This window comes from Protopterus annectens, chromosome 1.part0 (assembly GCF_019279795.1).
Source record: "Protopterus annectens isolate FY-2018-M chromosome 1.part0, PAN1.0, whole genome shotgun sequence".
Lineage (NCBI taxonomy): Eukaryota > Metazoa > Chordata > Ceratodontiformes > Protopteridae > Protopterus > Protopterus annectens.
The window spans coordinates 812,070,382-812,087,362 of NC_056725.1; the positions used below are offsets into that span (position 1 = coordinate 812,070,382).

Here is a 16,981-nt window from a genome sequence, read left to right on the forward strand (position 1 = left end):
TCCAGAGGTGAGCAAGGCTGAAGGAAAGAAGGTTTTTGCCTGGGGGATGAGTAGGTTTGTACACTTCTAGTAAATTTTGATTATTAGACCTTAGAACTCTGTTTGGTAGGTGCATTTTAAGGGCAGACGAAAGGGAGGGACAGTTGGAGGGGTTTAGAATAAGCTTGTGGGCTAGAGTTAGTTGAGTGTAAGTAAGATAGTTGGGAAGTTCTAACCATTTTAGTTTATGGAGGGAGAGACAGTGGTGAGTGGATTTAGTTGCCTGTTACAACTGCAACCCAAATCTATGCTTGAAATGAAGGGGTAAAACTTCATATCACACTATAATGGTCTTCAGAAATGGAATGACATAAAACTCAGGCACAATCATAACCTATAGCTATCAGTCCCCAGAAATGTAACATGCCTATCAATATATTAAAGCAGTCTTTTAATGATGAGGCTGTGTTCCTGTGCTGTCTTGATGGCACAAAGTGTTTTTGAATTTTGCACTTGCTCTTTACCTTGTTGATTACTGAATATGAATGGAGCTTTATAAGACAACCCTGAACTATGCACGTATACTGTGCATGAACATCAGACAGAGTTCCTCACCAGACTGTTTCTTTGAATTTATTCTAAGCCCATGCATTCATTTCAGTCTGTTTTCTATGCAAAAAGAATTATGGAAGAGATGCTATTTAATAATCTTAAAGTTACCAGAACACTGGCATGTTACATCTGTCATAAATGTGTCTTAATTCAAATATGAGAAAGGTTGTTTGCATTTTTATCTGCAAGAACTGCATAAGTGTCTCACTTGCCTATGGTAGGGCAGGTAGATCAATCACTAAGCATTTGATATCAACTTGAATAATTCTTCTTTTGGCCTGGTCCTCTTGCTGATCATAAAGCCTCTCCCTCTTGTTGCTCAAAGTGCCCATTCATTTCCCAAGCTGAGAGGCCTATGGCCCATACAATTGGTTGGGTGAGAGTCATGTGACCTGAGAGTGGGATCCATCATTTAGATGATGGGGAAATGGATTTGTGAGTTAATCCCTACTGTTCTCCTGGTCATACTCAACAGTATCCAAGATGCTGGCATGCAATGGACCTTTGTGATGCACAGCCACATCTCTACATTACACAGTATCAACCTGACCTGTCCTTCCTTGTAGACAGGCATCTCCCTGTATTCCCTAGTCCCCAGTAGGGCTTTACCCTAAAAGTGTGCTTTGAAAGCATTTTTTTTAGTCTTCTCCCCAAAGAGAGGTGAGTAGGCTAAGCCTCATAATTCATCTTCTCTGTCATATATGCTCCAACAGCTACCCAAATGGCTAACTGAACTTTAGTTGCTTGAGTCATAGGTCAATATTTATTAGCTGTAAGATTTCATTCAACCAATAACTTTGCATTCTTTTCTGCTGCATGGTTAGAACTGTTTCTGTCCTGAACAGTTTTGGTATGGTTATCTTATAGGGGTGTTACATTTTTAGAATGCCATGCATCTGGTTGTGTATTTTACGACTAGAGTATGCCCCATCAGGGCAATTTTGCAAGGGCTCCTGTCATAAATGCTCTAATACTCTTTGCCTTGCTGCTTTGGAGTTTCTCACTACAGTAGTCTTTTTACACAGTGTTAGTGGTTTAAAAGGGACACATTCCTCTCTAATGGCAGGAGGTGGTTTCTGTCCCATATTAGCTGTTAGGATTCACATTACATTACTTAATAATAATGTGGGAAAAAGGCATTGCTGCATTCTTGAGGTACCATCCAATAAATTCGATGTTAAATAAAGGTGCCATCCTCTTGAATTGTTTGTAACTTAAGTGGACATAAAAGATCCAACAGCACTAGCCACAAATGAAAGGAAGATGTTAAATTCTATTAAACTGAAATTATTAAACCATTAAGAACTTATAAATCACAACACGCAAAAAAAGAATAGAAGCATGTAACAGCAACTGATGCAATGACAACAAGAACAGAAAAGCATATATAGAAAAATATAAACTTCAACACCACCTTCTTTTCATAACCACAATGTTATATCTTTGAGAGATTGAGATACAGGCCACTGTTTATAATTCAATATACTATAAACATAAGGAAAGAATCTTATCAATATAATCTTCTCTGTCCTTAGAAATATGATGGTAATAACCAAAAGAAGTTATAACATCCTTAGGAAATTGAAACTCAGGAAAACAAAACAGACTACTTGCCTTTGGACAAAATTGTGCAACTCAACAACAATGGAAAAAATAAACATATTCCAAAGTTTCCACAAGTACAGTCAGATAAAAGAGCATACTCCTCCATAAACAGACTTATGCTTAAACTCAATCTTAACCAGTGGCAACTGTTGACTTTTGGGGGGGGGGGGTGCAAGAAGCAACCGAATAGGTGAGTCTGATTGGAATGGGGCAGAGTTGGCTGACACAGGCATCATTAAATAAAAGAGCACAAATAGCATTCTCAACACAATAGATCAGATCACATAGCACAGTAGAGTATATCTTAGTTAATAATAATAATAATAATAATAATAATAACAATAATAATTAAAAAATAACAAGTCACCAAAGTTTTTTTTTTTTTACTTTCATTCTGACTAGTCAAGCATAGAAACCTGAAAGAAGCCTGAGCTAATGGGAAATGTCTGTTTACTGCTTTCTGCCTGACTAGGTCTATTGAAGTGCCATTTCTGACCCCCTCCCCAATATGCCTGAAATAAGGCCAAATCACATGTTGGTCTCCTTTCATGGAGTACACAAAAAGACTGGGTAGTTTAGAAAACAGCCCAGCCAAATAAGCTGCCTTTTTATTAATGCAGACATCTAAGCTACAAGCAACATATTTGAACTGTTTCTTACTGAAATTGGTACACCTTGTTTGCTATAGCATAGACTAGATCCAGGCCTGCTGAATCTAGCTTTGTTTGTATGCTTGTTGTTTGTTTGCTTGTTATTTCCCTGAAACGCTAATTCCACCTAAAACGCGGCTTTTCAGCACTTCTGTGGATCCCTAGTGATATCTGCATTGCTTACTGTACTTATTTGCTTGTTTCACTTGAAAAAAAGTTACTGTTTGTCGTTTTTGCATTTAAGTTACCTGTAACACATTGCATTTAAGTTACCTGGCACTTGCTCACTAAATCAGCACTAAAAAATTAAAAGCACTACACCCTCACAAACTCCCCTTGAGTACCTTGTTCCCCATTGGCCCTTTTTTCAATTATAAAGGAATTCCCAATACTATTCTAGCATGTCCAAAGGTCAGTTGTCAATCTCCTCTCCGGTCCAGCTGGTGAATCTGGGAATCTTGAGGCAATGTTACAACTGCCTCATGTACACAGACAACCCTCTCCTCCTCCCAACAAATTCCAACACATGTGAGAGATGCAACCATATAGCCAAACTGGAGGCTAAGCTCTCTCAACTCAGTACTGGCGTAACCAGTCAGGAGGAGAAGGAAACCACACTCACTACAATTCCAGTCTCACATAGACCTACCACAACAGCAAATCAAACACATAAACACACAAAAACATACTCGGAAGCTCTAAATAAAAATCTGCCTAAGCAGCAGAGACCTCCAAAACAGACACCCAAGAAACCGCTACCCCAAAACAAAACACGTGTAACACATACCTCACAAAGCCAGTGTGCCGAACAGTCACAGCCCTTAAGGCTAAACAACACACCTGATACACTTGTAATAGGTGACTCTATCATCAGGCACACTGACGTCCCGCTCACCAGGCTGAACAAGGAGAAGGTCACGGTGAGCTGCCTGTCGGGCGCTAGGATCCACCACATAACACAAGCACTCAGGTCACTCCAAGGCAAGTACAAATATGACTCAGTCATTGTCCATGCTGGTGTGAATGACTTGAGACATACCTCCCTGGACTACATGAAAAGAGACATAGAGGAGCTCTCTGAGCATGTAGCCCAGGCCGGTATGACCCTGACCTTGATTAGCATCTTACCCTCACCAAGAATGATGCCACAATATGAAGACAAGATGATCAATTTCAACAACTGGCTTAAGTATTGGTGTCATTTATTTTCAAAGGGGATCCAATGCCTGTCAGCCTGGGATGACATGCTCGACAAGCCACGATGCTTTGCTAGGGACGGCTTGCACCTGTCACCCCTGAGCTTTCGGATATTGGCAAAGGCTCTTGCTACCCCCATAGTGCCTTTTTTAGGCAAGGCTCAAAAGGCAAACCCACCTCCATAGGTATCACAAGGTATAAGAAACTAAGAGTAATGCTACTCAACACCAGAAGTTTAAACCTCAAGATGCATGCACTTGAAACTCTCCTTAGCATGGAGAACATCGATATCTGTGCAGTAACAGAAACCTGGTTCAAGGCTCCCGAGAGCACCCCAGCACTACCATGTTATACCTCATACCATGCCTTTCAGCCCCAAAACTTGGACCGAACCACAAAAGGAGGGGGAGTATCAATATTCGTCAAAGATACCCACACCTCCAGGTTGGTGGCACAGCACGAAGCATCAGAGACTATCCATGTGCAACTAACAGTGGGTAAAACTGCCTTCCAGTTTATAGCCTGCTACAGACCACCCTCCCAAACCCAGGAACCCCACTTGGCCTTCCTGAGAACACTGGAAAATATGAAGGTCTCTCCAAACACCATTATATTGGGCGACTTCAACTACCCAAACATAGACTGGGAGCATTACTCTAGCTCCAACACCCTAGCCCAAAGGTTCCTAGAATTTATAAACTCAAATGCTATGGAACAACTTGTTACCCCTCCCACAAGAGGGGAAAACATACTGGACCTGATCATCACCAACATGGGGACTCTATGCTCCAGACCAGAAGAGTATCCCTCACTGGTAAGATCAGACCATAAACTAATCTCACTGGATATTCACATCCCGACCCCACCCCCTGCCCAGAAAACCACAGTAAAAAACTTCTCTAAAGCAAATTTCACACTCCTCAAAACCGAGGTGGAATCCTTCAAAGCCCCCGGGCCTGTGGAAAATACGGCCCAGACCACAGAATCCTTTATAAACGCATTCTATGAACACCTTCAGGAATGCATGGATCATGCAGTCCCAAATAAAACCAAGATGCAATCCTCCAAAGGCAGACATCCTGTCTGGTGGACCCCAGCCATAAACAAACTATACAATAGAAGGAGGAAGCTACTACATGATAGAGCAAAATCCCAAAAAGGGAAGGCATCTCTGATCAGTATTAGCAAAAAAACTACGGGCACTCATAAACTCGTCTAAGGCGAGCTTCGAGAGAAAAATTGCACAGGACATTAAGGATAATCACAAGGCTTTCTTTAGTTATGTTAGGAACCTGGGTGGGAATTCCCAGATATGCTCAGAATTAGTCCAAAATGACAAAAAATACACTGAACCCACAGACATTGAAAACATCCTAGCTGACAGGTTCAGCGCAAACTTCTCCCCCCCCATCCCCACCAAAAGGGCAAATATCTATCCCAGCAGAGTGCTGCCCCCCTGACATCTCAAATGCTCAGGTAGGAGCCGCCCTCTCCAAAGCAAAAAACACAGCATCAATGGGACCAGACGGTGTCCCAGGCTGCATCCTACATGAACTCCAAGAAGAGCTAAACCCAAACATAAAACTACTGTTCAATCTCAGCCTTACTACAGGATATGTACCCAAAGAGTGGCGTACAGAAACAGTGGTCCCTCTCCACAAAGGTGGTGCCTCAACGGATCCTGGAAACTATCACCCCATAAGCCTGACTAGCTTGGTCTGCAAAGCTATGGAAAGGATCATCATGGACCTCATAAATACAGATATTGGGGACCTACAGACACTGGATCCTACCCAGTTCAGCTTTGTTAAGGGCAGATCCTGCCTCTTAAACCTGGTCGATTTCTTTGAAACAGTCACCAAGGCCATTGACAAGGGGAAGGTGGTCCACACAGCCTACCTGGACCTCGCAAAAGCCTTCGATACAATAACCCACTCGGGCTTTATAGATAAGCTCACCAGCTTAAATATAAACCCCTATGTCACTAGATGGGTTGCAGACTGGCTCAAGGACAGAACCCACATGGTTAGAATTGCTGGAGCCATGTCAGACTCCAAACCAGTTACAAGTGGCATCCCACAAGGCTCAGTCCTGGGACCTCTCTTGTTCGGTATATATTTCTCGGAGATACAGGCCAACACAGAAGGACTGTGGCTGACCAAGTTCGCAGATGACTGCAAACTGGGTGCCATAATCGACTCTCCAGCCGACACAAGCATCCTCCAAAACGGCCTCATAGAAACAGACAACTGGTGTCAGAGCTATGGCCTCAAGCTAAACACCAAAAAGTGTATAGTCATCCCCTTTGGCAAAAACAAAGTGCCCACAAACTACCACATAAGTGGTAATCCATTAAGTACAGAAGAAGTAATTAGGGACCTGGGGACCCAAGTTGATAGCAATCTCTCATTTGACAACCACGTGGCCAAAGTGGTTAGAAAAACATTTTATATAGCCCACCTAATCATGAAGGGATTCACATCTAGATCAGGGGAGGTCATTGTGCCTCTTTACTCATCCCTCATCAGGCCCATAATTGAGTACAATGCCCCTTTTGGGATGTACCTTACCAGACACCTGCAGCAACTGGAAAGACCCCAAAAGTACCTCACCAAGAGGATCAAAGGGCTCAAACAGATGCCATATGCTGCCCGGTTAAAGAAACTCCAGCTCTACTCAGTGGCATACCACCTGTTCAGAGGCGATCTGTGCCTGACGTATAAAGCCATGCCCAACCTGGAATTAATGGACATGCTGCACCTCAGAAAATTCAAATCCCATCGAGCTACGCGCTCGAGAGACTTGAACCTCAGCACTGAAATAAATAGGACATGCTGGAGGGACAGATTCATAACCCAGAGGCTCCCTTCACTCTGGAATAAAATCCCAGTCCAGGTTAGACAGAGTCCCCCATTGACTCTCTTCAAGAGGAATCTTGATGAGTGGATGGGAGATCGTAGGTTTACCCCGGGTATCACTTCTGTGTCACTGTTAGACAGAGGCACAGTATACTAATACTCGAAAAAGGGCATAGCAAAATGAATTTAAAATGGGTGGCGAAAGGCAAACACACTCTGGCTAGGCTTATAAATGCCATAGGGCAGATAGCCTAGTATGAACCTATGAACCTATAAAACTCTGCAAGCATGGAGTTGTGAAGGAATGGAAAGCTTAACATTTTTAGATAAAAAAAAAAGAAAAAAAAAATAGAGCTACAAACACAAAAATTGTCAAAACATTTTTTTCATTTCACGGTGTTGTAGCCCAGCAGTCTAGCATCATGATCGTGTTCTGAAAATGAAGCTTCTGCAAGTAACCAAAGAAAGTGACCCTAAGCCAGCAGAAAAGCGAAGATCCAAGGACAAGGATTCCCAAGCATCAATCTCCAATAAGCCTTATTAATGATAATATGCCATGCATCCCAGATACCTCCAACCCCTCAATAGTAAGTTTTCAGCTATAGAACATTTCAGTTAGAAACAAAATATATTAAAAGCATCACATTTAGCTTGTACCAAGGCATCCCAGAAAATCAGCAGGTTTCACCTGAAGAAAGAGAGGGCAACTAGCTAAAGAAGTGAGCTGACACTTAAACAAATTTAAAGAGTAATAAATATGTAGGAAGCAAGCAAAGAAAAACACAGAATATAAAAAGCCAAGACTACCCTTTCATAGGTATTTCTAATCATGCCCAGCTTTACTGGATTCAGTCTAGGACCCCACAAAAATCCTTAAAAAGATATTGGTAAACCCTCACTGTCTAGGTCATCAGGTAGATCTAAGTCTGCACAATCTTTTAAAAAATGAAATAACAAAGACATGCCTTTCCCTACAGGGCATTTTGTATGATTTCAATAATATGGCCTCATGCAATTTCTGCGATAGGGAAGCCATTCCCACTATATACCATCTATAGACCCAAAACATAATGCCCAGTGTTTGCAAAATAGTTTCACATGAAGTATATGGTACCTACACTTTCTCAAGGCCTTACACTTAGATTTACATTCTCAATCTTAAAAGCTACCACATTCATGAGAAAAATGTATAAGGTGCTACTTATGGGTCAGCCAAGTTTCACTCAAAACATATAGTGACCCCCTGGGACCAGTCCACCATTAACCACCAGAAGCAATGTAGGAGAACTAGTGAACAAAAGGAGAAAAGTAAGAAACTTAACACCAAAAATGTAATCCTTCAAAAGTGCACCAAAGCTGGGAGGGATAAACCAAGTCAAAGGCTTCTGCAATAAAACACAGACAATCGAATGACCACCCCTCTTTTCCCTACCAGTGTTGTGACCAAGTTCGTCAATGGCTATCAACATTTGCTGTACATCTTTGTCATGTGACAATAAAAACTATCTCTTACAGCAGTTTGCACAGCCTTGGTTAAGCCTGACCTACAGCCTTTTCATAAGAAGTTTATAATCATAGTTTCACAAAACAATTCACCAATGTTTTACCAAAAAAATGTAGGAAGGGAGGTTGGCATATGGTTAAGGTGTTTATCTTAAAGCTTAAAGTAGCCCACAAGGACAGCTACCTTACTGCAATTTGTGAACGTATAAAAAAGAAAGAATTAAACTGCAAGTTGCACACCAGAAAAAAAGCGGCTGTTAGGATTGAAAGTAAGACAGACCACTAAAGGATCCAACCTTTTGTAAAAAACATACTGAATACCATCAAAGCTCTGTACATTTTGAATTGTGTATGCTTGTGTATCTGAATGGGAATGATTACCATTAAACAGCAATTTGGGGATTTGAGGACACACATAGGCGGTAATCTAGCCTTTGACCATCATGTGTCTACAGTAGTGAGGAAATCATTCTATGTTGTGCTACTTATAAACAAAGGTATGGCATCTAGATCCAAGGAAGTCATTGTTGCACTGTATTTGACATTCATCAGACCTATCATTGAGTACAATGCCCCCTTTGGTATGTACCTAACCAGGACTATCCAACAACTGGAGCATCCACAAAGGTTCTGCACTAAAACAATACAGGGTGTAAGTAAAATGTCCTATGCAGACCTCCTAAAAGGCCCTATCCCTGTATTCTGTCTCCTACATGCTTTTGAGGGGAGATCTATGCCTGGTATACAAGGCATTGTCAGACCCCACTCTGATGGACCTCCTACTTATCTGCAAAACAAACAGTAGCAGAATCATCCATTCTACAGACTTAAATCTTGCCTGTGATATAAATAGGACCTGCTGTAGAGATAGGTATGTATCCCAGAGACTACCCTTCTATGGAACAGACGCCTCATCCATGTGAAGCAGAGTTCCTCCCTAACCCGATTCATGTGCAACTTGGACAATTGGATGGTAAAATGGAAATTCACCCCTGGTTTGGCACCTATGTCTCTGATGTAAACAGGTAACCTGTAAATATTTAATCTCCCAGGCCCACACTTACGCTTATCAAGGGTACCAGAACTTGTCAGAGATTTGGGATGCATGGCTAGGCTTAAAAAGGCCCTTGTGGTTGTTAGTCTAGTAAACACTTATGAACCTATGAAATTATGAATGTTCATTTGATATGGAAGTCACTGCCAGTGACATCACATAGCACTTGAAGTCCTATGCAATTTCTGGTAGAAGCCTTTATCTCCTACTGTAGTGCTAGAAAAACATAATAGATCAAGCATGCATATATCAGATCACTATATGTGGCACAGAAAATTAAAACTGAAAAGGATCAACTCTAAGAAATAATAAATCGGAAAATCGTGAGGGAGCATAGTCCAGGGATATGGACCTTGAAAGGCAATATAATGTATGCCAGATGATTCAGTCCATGCCTCTTGAAGTAACAGCAGCCCCAGGTAGGGGGACATGTAACAAAAGGAACCAAACAAATAGGTGACAAGGCAGCCAACATCACACAGGAGTACGTAAACATAACCAGAGCTTTAATCTGCAGACAAACAAGTAGCTAGTGAAGCCCACATAGGACCTATGTTTTGTGCTGCTCTAGGAAGCAGCAGCCAACATACTCTGCAGAATTTGATTTACTCCTCTGACTGAAGCTCACCAGATCTGCCACCAGAATCTCTAACTACCAGAGCTTAACAGTCTAAACAAGCATAAAGGATCAGCTTGCTAGTTCATCCCCTCTTCTTGGTTTCACACCATGAAATATAAAAGGCCGCCAATCTTTTTATATACATTTTCTTCTCTTTTATAATTCAGTTAGTTGCATGTGTTTCATCTCATTTTGTCTACATCTTTCTCTGATCTGGGTGAATTACAGTCATCCAGATAAACCTTAAGCCCCTTACGCCCCTGCCAAAACACTACATGTTTGGAGGTCAGCTTATGAGGCTTTTCATTTTTTGCATATGGAAATCATATTTCAGCCATTTTTCTACTGTGAAAACTCCACATCATGCCTTTCTGTTAGTTGTTGTGGGGCTTATTCTAAATATCTTGCAAGTCCCACTTCACTGTATAAAAAAGGACCTGTGCCATGAAGGATCAGCCCAATGTGGTACAGAATCAGCTCATTCAAACATTCATAATGCAAAGCCATTATCTTTTGAACTGCTTCAGATAAGCCTAACTGTAGCTGTGGCACTGATGAAAGTTGTCTCTGGAGGGAGGTTTCAGATTGTGTTGCTACAGCTCGACCCTGCAGCAGTCCTGGGTTTAATTTGCACAGATTCCATTTGCCTACTGTGCAACTCTGAGCAAGTTGCTTAATCAGACATTCCTCCCAGGTCACCCCTGAAAAGGGACAGAGTTTCTGGTGGCCTTAAATAGTTAACAAACAGTTACTACTACTTCTGCCCTGGCACGAGTGTCACTTCACTATATGTGGAAATTATTGCTGTCCATTCCTGATAGTTTATAGGGATGGGGTAGAAGGCATTACACATAACATCCGAGAGGTAGAGGGAGTCTTCACATCACACAGACAAAAGATGGTAGCCCTGACTGCAGTGGCACATGTCTGTTGTTGTCTAGCCTAGGATACTTAATATGGTAGTAGGCCAGGATGGTGCCTGTTTGTGCCTGAGCAAACTGTTTGTGTCACCCTATGATGACATGGCAGGATGGGAGGGTGTAAAGTGGGTGGAAATTACAATGCTGTATGTCAGGCTGCATTTCCTTGCTAGGCAGCTATGACTGTGGATTTTAAATCACTGATAGCACTCAGTCAGGAAACTTGATGGGCTCTTTTTCTTGTCAGTATCACCTTGGAAGCAATGTTTGTAACAGCCGTGTTCAATGCCATCTAATGACAAAAGAAATAACAGGACAACCTGAATGGTCAAAAGTAGTAAATGGGCATGCTGGGGGACGGAGGGAGAGAGAGAGTATCAAAAAGTGCAAAAATATTTTAGGCATGGAATGAATTATACCAATGTTAGGGCTGAGGCATTGTAATAATACTATTAAGTCTAATAATACATCCCTTATTTTTAAATTAAAAAAATACATTGTGAAAACAATGTCAGTAGTTTTCATATCATGGATTCAGGCATTCAGCAACATCAACCATCAACATCTAGAATCTTTCTATAAATCTTTGTTTGTTTTTATAAATTTACCACCCAAACTATCACAACACCAACCAAATGTGTACTGTGCAAGTGTTGCATCTTTCAGGCCCATTGCCCCTAACATACAAAGAAGCATTGGATACCTAACATACAAAGAAGCATTGAATATCTGAAGTATTATTTCCCCAGGATATCTGGAATTAGGTTGTTTTACTCCATATATTATTGTGACAAGAGGCAGCCATATTGATAAATACACCTACACATCTTCATGAGCTCCTTTCCAAACCTGAAATCCAGGATAAGCCAAGAGTAGTGAGCCCTAAGACACAAGCTAATATTGTAAAACCAGTGAACAATGCAGCAGAAACATATTCACTTCCTTCTGTCCACCCAATAGATTGTGTTAGATAAAGACTGAAAGTGGGACACTTGCTTTGTTTACTTTGGAAGTAAACATGCAATAACTATGAAATGCTAAAAGTTTTACAATGCCTTTGATGTGGCTACCCAGTAAATTCTGATCTATTGCAGTTTTGGACTATTAACTTTTGACAAATAGTGGGCTGCACTAAAACAGATACAGGGTCAAAATAATCAGGTGTCCACACAATTGATCCATTCTGAAGAAGGGTAATAGTACAAAAACAACCTAAAATATACTCCTCCTCCAGTTTCAGTTTTACAATACAAGATCTTCACATACAAACAAATTCATCATGCCTTACAGGAATTTAACAGCTTAATATGGAAACATTTTAAAAATATTTTACCTTTTCCAAACTGAACAGATGAGTAAATAAAGCATCTAATTCTGTGTTTACATGGCAGTAACAGCACGCAGTCGAATATGGCATCTCTTTTTAAAGAAGGTTGGCAAGAAATGCGCTCACATTGTTTGTCCTGAAGTTCTGTAGACTATAATAGTGATCTCTATTAGTCCAAAAAAGAGGAAATGAAAATTTATGTTTACTCAGAACCCTGGTGATGTATTCATAAGATTATTCTGAAAGTCAACTTAACCCTGACAACAAAACATTTTGATACTCCAGTCAATTTGACTTACAAGCGAAGAATTCCTCTGACAATCCTGTCACATTTAGAACTTCAAAGTAACTTATGAATGTTAATTTATTTACCTATTTTCACTGATAGTTTTATATTTGTCTCAGCTGACAATAGCATTGTGTGATGTAATTACTTCCTCTTAATGCTCACAGTTGGCTTGACAACACAGAAAATAATACATTTTGTTTTATCAAGCTGACTTGACATCATGTAGAAACCAGAAGTGCAAATACAAAAAGATTTAACATGTATATTGCATTAATATGGCATTTTGTTTACTGAGAAATCTAACCCATGTCAAATATAACAGTCAATTTAAGACAAGCACTCACACACACACACACACACACACACACACACACACACACACACACACACACACACACACACACACACACACACAAAATCAGGAAGCCACCTACTCAGTGGCAAACTGTACAACTTTTGCATCTCTTCAGCCCCTTTTTAACACTTGACAGGTGAGTTTATGTCATAAGACTCTTTATGAAGTCATGATATAATCTCATATTTTCTAGCATCTCATTGTTTCTATGCACTCTGTAATGCATTCACTCCATAGTATTAGACTGAAACCATTTTATCATTTGTTACTATGAATAGGCAATGCTGGACATTTCCCTGTGAAGACAATTGGTTGGGATACATGGCTAAATTGCAATTCTACTGCAGGGACACATTCATCCATCTGTCCTAACCCCCTTTTCCTATTTTTGCATAAGAGGTTAGAGTGTTACTTCAATAGTAACAATCATCTAGAGTCAAGATTCACACCATTGGGTGACTAGCCCTGCCATGATTGTTCCTTCACATCACACACTTGCACACACAATCATACGTATGTCAAATTTACAGTGTCCAGTCCACCTACTGCATATCTTTGGAATGTGGGAGGAAACAGGAGCCGCCAGAAGGAACCTATGTGAACAGAGGGGGGACATGCATGGCTGTGGCAAATTTATTGTAGGCATAGTGAAGCTTGCACTGCGATAACAGCTGGAATAACCTAGAGCAGGGGGGATCTGGAATGTGCATGATGTGTCCAACCTGGATCTTCCATGAACAATCAGTCAGGTGGAGTCCTGGCAACAATGGATGAACGAGGATGGTCTCCTGTGCTTCCCATCCATCCACATCCCCTCTTTCCCATTGTTGCACATAGGGTCAAGGTGTCACTTCAACAGTGACAATCATCTAGAGCCAAGGCTTACCCCACCAGGTGGCTAGCCCTGCTGTAATAGTTCTTCCACACTGCACACTCACACCTATGGCCAATTTAGAGTGTCCAATCCACATACTGCATGTCTTTTAAATGTGGGAGGAAACTGGAGCACCTGGAGGGAACCCAAGGAAGCATGGGGATGACATACAGACTTCACACAGAAGGCACCCCAGCTGAGAATCGAACCAAGGAAACTTTTGCTGTGAGGTGACAACACTATCTGCTGTGCCACTGTGCCTCCTGACTTCCCACTGACCTTCTTATTATGCTGCAACAATAACAAAATTTAACTGATACCCACAGAGAATCCCTGCTCAGGGGAATGACTCTTACTCCCTGCAGGAGAACTATAGTGTCTAGAGAGTGTCACCTAAAACAGACTGGAGAATTAGTGTGGCTTCAGTAATGTAGAGAATTGACTCCATGCTGCTGCAAATTTCTACAAATTGTATTTATATAAGTATGTACTATACACCAAACACAACACCCATCACTTCTCCTGACACATGGATAATGGCATTGTCTTTTGGACAATGCATTTTCTCTGCCATTGACATCTCTACCAGTCACACTGCTGTGGAATCTTGTCTTACTGTCTGCTGTCCTTGTGGTCTTGTTGGGCAATGGTCATTGTTTTCCCCTTGCAGTTGATTATTACAGCTATGGGCATGGTAATGTGTGCTTTATTGTGCTTGCAGGGAATTTGTCATGGTCATGTGGCACTGCAGCAGAACTGCTATTCAGCTGCATGTCCTCAAACAATTGTTCTTTCAGGGAAATATTTCACAATAGCCTAAAACATGACCTAGTAGGACCACTTGAGGCTCTCTTCAAATAAAGCCTCAAAACAGACTACACTCCAGGTGAATGGAAGACCACAATAGTCATCCCTCTTCATAAGGGTGGACCATAAACTGACCCCAGGAACTACAGACCAATCAGGCTGAAATGTTTGATATGCAAAGCTGTGGAACAAGGGCATTGGCAAACTCCAAACACTGGACCAATCCCAGTTTGGCTTTGTTAAGGGAAGGTCTTGACTACTTAATCTGGTAGACTTCTTCAAGAGGGTCAACAAGGCTGTGGATGAGGGAAAATGGTGCATACTGCCTACCTTGACCAGGCCAGGCCATTTTGTACAATACCCCACTCAGGTATTATTGACAAACTCTCAGAACTAGGCACAATTCCCTACATAACTCGCTGGATTGCTGGTTGGCTCACAGATAGAACCCAATAAGTCATGATAAGTGAGACCACCTCCAACAGGAGACCAGTCACTAGTGGAGTACCCCAGGGCTCTGTGTTGGGCCCACTCCTATTTGACATCCACTTCTCAGAAGTAAAGGCTAATGTCCAAGGTTTCTGGCTAACCAAGTTTGCATATGATTGTAAACTGGGAGTTATCATAGATTCCCCCACCAACAGCAACATCTTGCAAGACGGTCTAACACAAACAAACGACTGGTGCCAAAGACACGGATTAAAACTCAACTGAAGAAATGCATTATAGTGCCCTTTGGGAAATCATCCACCCAAACTAATTACTCCATTGATAAAACACTCCTAAGAGTTGATCCGATTGTTGCAGGATATGGGAACATATATAGATAGCAATCTGGTCTTCTACCATCACTTAGCCACAATAGTAAGAAAATAATTCTATGTGCCCCAGCTCATAAGCAAGGTATGGCATCCAGGATCAAGGAAATTATAGTATCACTCTACTCAGCCCTCATCAGAACCATCAATGAGTATAATGCCCTGTTTGGCATGTACCTAACCAGGCACTTGCAACAGCTAGAACACCCTCAATGGTTCTTCACCAGGAAAATCCAGAGTATGAATACCTTGTTCTATACAAACTGATTTAGGGCCCTATCTCTGTACTCAGTCTCCTACAGGTTACTGAGATGCGATCAATGCCTAGCATATAAGGCATCCTCAGATCCGGCTCTGATGGATCTTGTTAGGGTACCAAACAACTTTCACATGAGACAGTTCAGCAGATAATAACAGTCTCCTTTTATTGCACAGAAAGACACATACATGGGAGACTTGGAAATGAAGATCCTGTCTCTCCATGCTTCAAGAATCATAGTGTTTCATACAGTTTTTCATTAGAAGCAACATTATTGGTAGTGTCACTGACCAATTAGAAATTAACACTATGGTATTAATTTTGCTGACTACTTGTTTGTGACATTCCATATTAGACACGAGTTCTGAATTATGTGACAGAACTTTCTACTCAGAACAAATGTAATACTTTTCTAATCCTGTCAGAACTTGCTAACATTAGTCAGGAAGCAAACTAACAGACAAATACTGATCACTGACTGATATTGGCCAGTTTTACATGATTCAATTATAGCTACAGGTACATTTCCATTTAATTGTCCAGTTAATAAAATGTTATCTTGGTGCTATCAAAAAAGGCTGCTATGAGTTCACCCTAATCTCTTTGAGCACAGGAGCCATCTATGAAAATAATTAAATCAGGGCTCTACAAAGAAACATCTTTCAAATCTAATCTAGGAGGAAGCATAGTATTAGGAACAATTACACAGTCATCAAGCTCTCCTTCATCCACTATAGGGATTAAAGAAGTAGTGTTAAGTGATGGACATTGAATATAAAGAAGGGTTATTAAGTAATGACAATTGATATTTAGACAATCATGCTGCAGATAAATATTGATGTTTTAGTCTTCAGCAACAGAGCTTCTACAGAATGCGCCACTTAAGTCTCACTGCCAACATCTTGAACCCAGGACCCTGTGCACTACAATCAGAGCAACATATCACTATGCCAAATCTGCTGCTTCTTGAAAGACAGGAAGACTGAAACTTAAATGGTTATCATTTAGTGAATTTAGTTCTCACCATAGCTCTCAACGTCTTAGCACAAAACACATGTAAAAAGCCAATAATGAGGGATTACAGCCCACATACATATTCAGTTAATTTAGTTCTCACCATAGCTCTCAACCTCTTAGCACAAAAAAACCTGCACAAAGCCAATAATGGGGGAATATAGCCCCAAAAATAGGGACACATTTCAAATATTGATCTTATAAACTTAGAAAATTGCTAGAATAAAATGTTTCATGTTAC

At 41.0% G+C, this 16,981-nt stretch overlaps 1 protein-coding gene across 1 annotated transcript in view; it reads right to left on the minus strand.

Moving 5' to 3' along the window:
- Window positions 1-12,486, minus strand: part of IPCEF1 (interaction protein for cytohesin exchange factors 1) — a gene marked incomplete in the record, with an annotated part of 1,177,958 nt that extends 1,165,472 nt beyond the window's left edge. Inside the window, 1 exon segment of the mRNA XM_044063366.1 lies at window positions 12,331-12,486.
- Between the last annotated feature and the right edge of the window lie 4,495 nt (window positions 12,487-16,981).